The sequence below is a fragment of the Capra hircus genome (assembly GCF_001704415.2).
Source record: "Capra hircus breed San Clemente chromosome X unlocalized genomic scaffold, ASM170441v1, whole genome shotgun sequence".
Taxonomy (NCBI): domain Eukaryota; kingdom Metazoa; phylum Chordata; class Mammalia; order Artiodactyla; family Bovidae; genus Capra; species Capra hircus.
The window spans coordinates 65980467-65989052 of NW_017189516.1; positions in this window are offsets into that span (position 1 = coordinate 65980467).

Sequence of the window (8586 nt, forward strand, 5' to 3'; positions counted from 1 at the left end):
TGCACCACTTCCACACCTGGCCCTAACAGGGGCAAACACAAGCCCTCCAGGGCAGCCTCAGGAGCAAACCCCAGCGGACGACCCACATGTAGAGGTAGAAATAAAACCATAATTGAAACCCAGGGGCAGTGTGGCTAAGGAAGAAGACCCAAAACTTTCCCACCAGCTGTACAAGCTGAAGATTAAATCCACAGGTTCAACTAAGCAGACCCTGTATCTATAGAATATATAAAAGGCCATTGAGAGCTACCACTAGCTCTGATAGCTGTGGACTTTGGAGGCAAGCACACCCAGGAGTAGGACCAGATTAGAATCTGAGCACCCCCCACAGCAGGTCCAGAGATCAGTACAGTGTTGGAGGACATCCTTGAGAGGTAAGGTGGACTGTGATTCCCAGCGTGGGAAAGGACTCTGACAGGAGAGACTCAAGAAAAACATTTATTCTTATTTTTTAACTTGTTTTGCAGACTCTTTTGGATTTTTTTTCTTTTTTCTTTTTTTTTTTTTTGCTTCCCACCCCCCCTGTTGTAGTTGTCGGTTTTATTGTCACTAAGAAATCCAATTAAGCTTTTGAGTTTTTTTTTCTTTTTCCTCAATCACATTTTTTATTGTTGTCATATACCTCTGCCTTTATGTTGGGCTTTTGCAGTTCTGTGAATTTTTCCTCTTTTTTTTTCTTTTTTATATTTTTTAATTTTAATTTTTAATTTTTAAAACCCTATTTTTTCTACATTTATTCCTTTGTTTGCTTTTCCTACTGTTCTTTTCCCCTTGCAGTTAATCTTATGCTAAGTCGCTTCAGTCGTGTCCGACTCTGTGCCACCCCACAGACAGAGGCCCACTAGGCTCCCGTCCCTGGGATTCTCCAGATAAGAACACTGGAGTGGGTTGCCATTTCCTTCTCCAATGCATGAAAGTGAAAACTGAAAGTAAAGTCGCTCAGTCATGTCTGACTCTTAGCGAACCCATGGACTGCAGCCTACCAGGCTCCTCCGTCCATGGGATTTTCCAGGCTAGAGTACTGGAGTGGGGTGCCATTGCCTTCTCCGGCAGTTAATCTTTAACATATATAAATCTTCTTTATCTACCTCTATTTAACTTTGCATATATATTCTTTCTTTTCTTTCTCTCCTATCCTCTGAACATATTTATTTGTTTTATTATCATTGCTTTATTCCCCAATTGGTTCCTTGTGCTAATTATGCTTTCCAGGTTGTGCTTAAATTAGTTTTGTTCTGGTAGATATAATTTTTGGTTTGCTTTATTCACCAGGTTAATCTAATTGTACTTAATTTTTGTTGGATTGTTTTGATTTTGCTTATAGGTGTAGATGTATATGTGTATATTCAGTCACACTTTCTATTGCTGCTTATAAACCTCTGCCTGTACATTGGGCTTTTGCAGTTCTGTGGAGGTTTCTTTCTTTTTCCCTTTTTTCTTTCTTCCATTTTTTTCATTTTTCTTTTTTTATAATTTTAATTTTTTTAACCTATTATATGTTTTCTACATGTATTCCTTCATTTGCCTTTCCTACTGTTCTTTTCCCCTTGCAGTTAATCTTTAATGTATATAAATCTTTTTTTAACCTACCTCGAACTTTGCATACCTATTCTTTCTTTCTTTTCTTTCTTTCCTGTCCTCACAACATATTTATTAGTTTTGTTTTCATTGCTTTATTCCCTACTTGGTGCCTTGCTTCAGTTTTGTTTTCCAGTTTGTGCTTAAGCTACTTTTTTTCTTAACTGGTAAATAAAATTTTTGATTTCCTTTGTTCACCAGATCAAGCTACTGTACTTTATTTTTGTTGGACTGTTTTCACTTTGTTCATGGGTGTATATGTATATGTCTATATTCCATTATTTTAATTAATATTTGCCTGATTTTGTAACTGCCATTTGTCTGGGGTGAATCTTTGGTTTCTAATTTTTGGATATTTGTTTTACTCTTCATTAATGCCATAACAAGCCACTTGTGGAATCCTCATTCCTGACCAGAGATCAAGCCCTGAGCCTTTAGAGTGGAAGCACTGATTCCAAGACCCTAGACTACCAGAGAACTAACACTACGGAGTATCAAATAGTGAGAGTTCACACAAACGAAACCACTTGAATATAAGACCCGGCATCACCCAACCACCAGTAGCACCCTGTGCAGGATGCCTCATCTAAATAACAAACAGAACAAAAATACAAAGTCAGTCATCAGCAGACAGGAGTTCCACTTCACTCAGCCTTGCCCATCAGAGGAAAAACAAACAAACAAACAAAAACTCAGCACAAATCTCACCCTATATGAAGCTCACACAAACCACTGAACCAACCTTAGGAGGGCAGAAACCAAAGGGAAGAAAGAATTCAAACTTCTTCAAGGAAAGAATTCAACTTTCCTTGAAGCCTAGGAAAAGGAGACCTCAAATACAATAACTTTTAAAAAAATGAAAAAGTAGAGAAATACTGCACAAATGAAGGAACAAACTAGAAACACAGAAGTCCAAATAAATGAAGAGGAAATGGGAAAATTACCTGGAAAAGAATTCAGAATAATGATAGTAAAGATGATCAAAAACCTTGAAAACAAAATGGAGAAAATGCAAGAATCAATTAACAAAGACCTAGAAGAATTAAACAATAAACATACAGAGACAAACAATACAATTACTGAAATTACTCCAGAAGGAAACAATAGCAGAATATCTGAAACAGAAGAATGAATCAGTGAGCTGGAAGACAAAATGGTGGAAATAACTTCTGAAGAGCAGAATAAAGTGAAAAGAATGCAAAGAGCTGAGGACTGTCTCAGAGACCTCTGGGATAATATCAAGCACACCAATATTCGAATAATAGGGGTCCCAGAAGAGGAAAAAAAGAAAGGGTATGAGAAAATTTTTGAAGAGATTATAGTTGAAAATTTCCCCAAAATGGAAAAGAAAATAGTCAATCATGTCCAAGAGGCACAAAGAGTCCCATACAGGATGAATCCAAGGAGAACCATACCAAGACACACTAATCAAACTAACAAAGGCTAGACACAAAGAAAGAATATTAAAAGCAGCAAGGGAGAAGCAACAAGTAACATACAAGGGAAACCCCATATGCTTAACAGCTGATCTTTCAGCAGAGACTCTGCAGGCCAGAAGGGAATGACAGGATATATTTAAAATACTGAAAGGGGAAAATCTACAACCAAGATTACTGTACACAGCAAGGATCTCATTCAAAATTGATGGACAAATGAAATTCTTTTCAGATAAGCAAAAGTTAAGAGAATTCAGTGCCACCAAACCAGCCTTACAACAAATGTTAAGCTGACTTATATAGTCAAGAAATACAAGAGAAGAAAAAAGATCTACAAAATCAACCCCAAACAATTAGAAAATGGCAAGAGAAACATATATATCAATAATTACTTTAGATGTAAATGTATTAAATGCTCCAACCAAAAGATACAGACTGGCTAAATGGATACAAAAACAAGACCCATACATATGCTGTCTACAAGAAAACCACTTCAGACCTCAAGACACATATAGACTAAAAGTTAGAGGATGGAAAAATATATTCCATGCAAATGTCAAGCAAAAGAAAGCTGGAGTAGAAATCCACATATCAGACAACATAGAGAAGATTACAAGAGATAAGGAAGGACACTACATAATGATCAAGGGATCAATCCAAGAGAAAGACATAACAATTGTATATATCTATGCATCCAACATAGGAGCACCGCAATACATAAGACAAACACTAACAGACATAAAAGAAGCAATTGATAGTAACACAATAATAGTTGGAGACTTTAACATCCCATTCACACCAATGGACAGATCATCAAAACAGAAAATTAATAAGGAAACACAAGTCTTAAATGATACATTAGATGAGATGGATCTCATTGATATCTGCAGGACATTCCATCCAAATGCAGAGGAATACACTTTCTTCTAAAGTGTATGTGAAACATTCTCCAGGATAGACCACATTTTGGGTCACAAATCAAACCTCAGTAAATTCAAGAAAATTGAAATTGTATCAAACATCTTCTCTGACCACAATGCTATGGGACTAGATATCAATTACAAGAAAAAACACTGTAAGAAACACAAACACATGGAAATTAAACAACACATTTCTAAATAAACAACAGGTTACTGAAGAAATCAAAAGGGAAATCAAAAAATTTCTAGAAACAAATGACAATGAAAACACAACTCAAAACCTATGGGATGCAGAAAAAGCAATTCTAAGAGGGAAGTTTATAGCAATACAATCCTACCTAAAGAAACAAGAAAAACATTGAATAGACAACCTAACTTTAGACTTAAGCAACTGAAGAAACAGAAAAAAAAAATTAGTAGAAGGAAAGAAATCATAAAGGTCTGAGCAGAAATAAATGAAAAATAAATGAAAGAAACACTGGTAAAGGTTAATAAAACTAAAAGCTGGTTCTTTGAGAAGATAAACAAAACTGACAAACCCTTAGCCAGACTCATCAAGAAAAAAAGAGAGAAGAATCAAATCAACAAAATTAGAAATGAAAAAGGAGAGGTTACAACAGACAATGCAGAAATACAAAAGAATATAAGAGGCTATTATGAACAACTATATGGCAATAAAATAGATAACCTGGAAGAAATGGACAGATAACCTGGAAGAAATGGATAATTCTTAGAAAAGTTCAATCTTCCAAGACTGAATCAGGAAAAAATAGAAATTATGAATAATACAATTATAAGCACTAAAATTGAAGTTGTGATCAAAAATCTCCCAAAAACCAAAAGCCCAGGACCAGATGGCTTCACAAGAGAATTCTATCAAATAAATGTCTATCCTTCTAAAACTCTTTCAAAAAATTGCAGAGGAAGAAACACTTCCAAACTCATTCCACGAGACCACCATCACCCTGATACCAAAACCAGACAAAAACAACACACAAAAAAAAGAAAACTATAGTCCAATATTACTAATTAACATAGATGCAAAAATCCTCAACAAAATTTTAGCAACAGAATTCAGCAACACATCAAAAGTTCATATACGATGATCAAGTTGGGTTTATTCCAGGGATGCAAGGATTCTTCAATATACAGAAATCAATCAATGTGATACACCATATTAACAAATTGAAAGATAAAAGCCATATGATCATCTCAATAAATGCACAAAAAGCCTTTGACAAAATTCAGCACCCATTTATGATTAAAACTCTTCAAAAAAATGGGCATAGAAAGAACCTACCTCAAGAAATGAAAAAGGAGTAAAGGCCATATATGATAAGCCTACAAAAAACATTGTTCTCAATGGTGAAAAACTGAAAGCATTTCCCCTAAGATCAGGAACAAGACAAGGGTGTCCACTTTCACCACTATTATTCAACATACTTCTGGAAGTCCTAGATCAGAGAAGAAAAAGAAATAAAATGAATCCAGATCAGAAAAGAAGAAATAAAGCTCTCACTGTTTGCAGATGACATGATACTGTACATAGAAAACCCTAAAGAGAGTATCAGAAAATTACTAGAGCTAATCAGTGAATTTAGCAAAGTTGCAGGATACAAAATCAATACACAGAAATCGCTTGCATTTCTATATACTAACAATGCAAATGAGAAAGAGCAATGAAGGAATCAGTCCCATTCACCACTGCATCAAAAAGAATTAAATATCTAGGAATAAACTTACCTAAGGAGACAAAAGTACTGTACACAGAAAATTATAAGACACTAATGAAAGAAACCAAAGATGACATAAACAGATGGAGACATATTCCATGTTCCTAGGTAGGAAGAATCAATACCATGAAAATGACTATACTACCAAATGCAATCTACAGATTTAATGCAATCCCTATCAAATTACCAATGGCATTTTTCACAGGACTAGAAGAAAAAATTTCACATTTCATATGGAAACACAAAAGACCCTGAACAGCCAACGAAGAATGCAGCTGGAGGAATCAAGCTTCCTTACTTCAGGTTATACCACAAAGCTACAGTCATCAAGAAAATATGGTACTGGCACAAAAACAGAAATATAAACCAATGGAACAAGATAGAAAGCCCACAAATAAACCCATGCACCTATGGGTACCTTATTTTTGACAAAGGAGGCAAGAATATACAATGGGGCAAAGACAGCCTCTTCAATAAATGGTTCTGGGAAAACTGGACAGCTATATGTAAAAGAATGAAATTAGAACACTTCCTAACACCACACACAAAGATAAACTCAAAATGGATTAAAGACCTAAATGTAAGACCAGAAACTATAAAACACTAAGAAGAAAATGTAGGCAGAACACTTGATGACATAAATCAAAGCAAGATCCTCTATGACCTACCTCCTAGAGCAACAGAAATAAGAACAAAAGTAAACCAGTGGGACCTGATTAAACTTAAAAGCTTTTGCATAGCAAAGGAAACTATAAGCAAGGTGAAAAGCCAACCCTCGGAATGGGAGAAAATAATAGCAAATGAAACAACTGACAAAGGATTAATTTCCAAAATATACAAGTACCTCATACAACTCAATACCAGAAAAACAAACAACCCAATCAAAAAGTGGGAAAAAGACCTAGACAGATATGTCTCCAAAGAAGACATACAGATGGCTAACAAATACATGAAAAGATGTTCAACGTCGCTCAATATTAGAGAAATGCAAATCAAAACTACAATGAGATATCACCTCACACCAGTCAGAATGGCTGTCATCAAAAAGTCTACAAACAATAAATGTTGGAAAGGTTGTGGAGAAAAGCGAACACTCTTGCACTGTTGGTGGGAATGTAAATTGATAAAGCCACTATGGAAGACAGTATGGAGCTTGCTTAAAAAACTAGGAATAAACTTCCATATGACACAGCAATCCCACTTCTAAGCATACACCCTTAGGAAACCAAAATTGAAGGAGACACATGTATCTCATTATTCACTGAAGCACTATTTACAATAGCTAGAACATGGAAGCAACCTAGATGCCTATCAACAGATGAATGGATAAAGAAGTTGTGGTATACATACACAGTGGAATATTACTCAGCCATAAAAAGGAGGAATGCGTCTGAGTCAATTCTAATGAGGTGGGTGAACCTAGAATCTATTATACAGAGTGAAGTGAGTCAGAAAGAGAAAGATAAATACCATATTCTGACACATATATATGGAATCTAGAAAAATGGTACTGAAGATTTTACTTACAGGGCAACAATGGAGAAACAGACATAGAGAATAAACTTATCAACATGGGGAGAGGGGAGGAGAGGGTAAGATATATGGAAAGAGTAACATGGAAACTTACATTACCATACTTACATTACCAAAATAGATAGCCAATGGGAATTTGCTGTATGGCTCAGGAAACTCAGACAGGGGCTCTGTTCAACCTAAAGGGGTGGGATGGGGAAGGAAATTGGAGGGAGCTTCAAAAGGGAGGGGGATATATGTATACTTATGGCTGATTCATTTTGAGGTCTGACAGAAAACAGCAAAATTCTGTAAAGCAATTATCCTTCAAGAAAAAATAAATTAATTAAAAAAAATTTTTTTAAGATATGGGGCAGGGCATGGGCAGCATATGCTACTGACTCTAGCCCCCTTATTTTTCTGTGTATCCACCTTCAGACACTCAATGAATGTTTGCTGTCTGGATGACTTTGCATCCTGCATTACCACATCCTACACTCCACAAAAACTAGTAATTTTTTCTTCTGCTCAAAGGCCATGTATTTGACCACTCAGTTCTCAATTCTTAATACTTATGTACAAGAGAAGAAGATAAGAAATCTATAAGGGATTGAAGTGTGGGCAATACAACGCTGGAACTCTTCATTTGAACACCACTGTCTACTGCCACCATTTCCCTTCATTACAGATAAGGTCTCTGAGACTTTCTTTGTTCTCCCTATCGTGAATGTTTACCAAGAGCAATCGCCTGCACTACCATGGGAATTGAAATGGTGGTAGGGAAAAAAGAAAGTGTCTTGCCTTCCTCTTCAGGCCCTTACTAACAGGCAGTCCTGGCAAGACAAATTCTTCTCAATAGCTTGAAGAGTATAAATCTCAGATAGAACAAGTTCATATGAAGGAGAAGGAAGGTGTAAGCTTGTGCCAGCTCCATGTTTAATCGGCAGCTACAAAGATGGTGGGTACAAAGATGGCCACACCTACATTATTCCCAAACAGAGGCCCAATGACCAGTGCTCACCCCACTGTCCTCAGGCCACCATTGCCATATGATATCAGCTGCTATGACCATCATCTCCGCCAGAACACTGACCTCCCTCCCGTGGGAACTACTGTGTCCTTCAGGTAATCCTTCCCCTCAAAAGTGCCTGTTTCAGCTAATCCTCAGCATCTGTGGAAAACAACGCATAAAGGTCAATTCCCCCATGGCTCTGGCTTATAGTCTCTTCTGTTACAAGGAAATATAGTATTAAAAGCACTGAACAGAAGAGACAGATAAAGTAAGACTGGGAGAGTGAGAAGATGGTTTGTGAGAAGAGAGAGAAAGAGAATAATGTCTCTGGATTGTATTGAAACACACACATGCGTGCACATGCACACACACACACACACATACACACATGAAAA